Source organism: Trypanosoma equiperdum (assembly GCF_001457755.1).
Source record: "Trypanosoma equiperdum strain OVI genome assembly, contig: ctg_1859, whole genome shotgun sequence".
Taxonomy (NCBI): Eukaryota; Euglenozoa; class Kinetoplastea; order Trypanosomatida; family Trypanosomatidae; genus Trypanosoma; species Trypanosoma equiperdum.
In genome coordinates this window covers 27,025-27,478 of record NW_027123903.1, presented here as the reverse complement: position 1 = coordinate 27,478, position 454 = coordinate 27,025, and positions in this window count along the sequence as shown.

Here is a 454-nt window from a genome sequence, read left to right as displayed (position 1 = left end):
TTTTTTTTTTTTTTTTCGGTCTCACACACAAAGCCCCTCGCAGCGGGCTATTTTTCGTAGCAAGAGAGAGCCCGAAATTTTTTTTTTAAAAAAGGAAAGTTAGGAAGATATTAAAAGGAGAAAAACAGGAAAAAGGTTGACACAAGAAAACCACAAATTCCGTCAGCGGTCGCTGGTGAAATCTATCAACAGGGAAGGTGAGGGAGCGAATTTTCTTCTTTTATTATATATACATATATATATATAAAGAAAACGAAGCTAGCAAGGTGAAGCAAATTTTTTTAAAAAAACAGGCAAACAAAGCACTCCTGCACGTACTATCACGTGGTTGTAGCATTTTCGCACAGTGACCCCCTTTAAAAACAACAACAACAACAACAACAAAAGGATCCATTGAGGTTATTAGCGATTAAAACAGGTTTACCACTTACTTCATTCCGTCAGGGAGGGATTC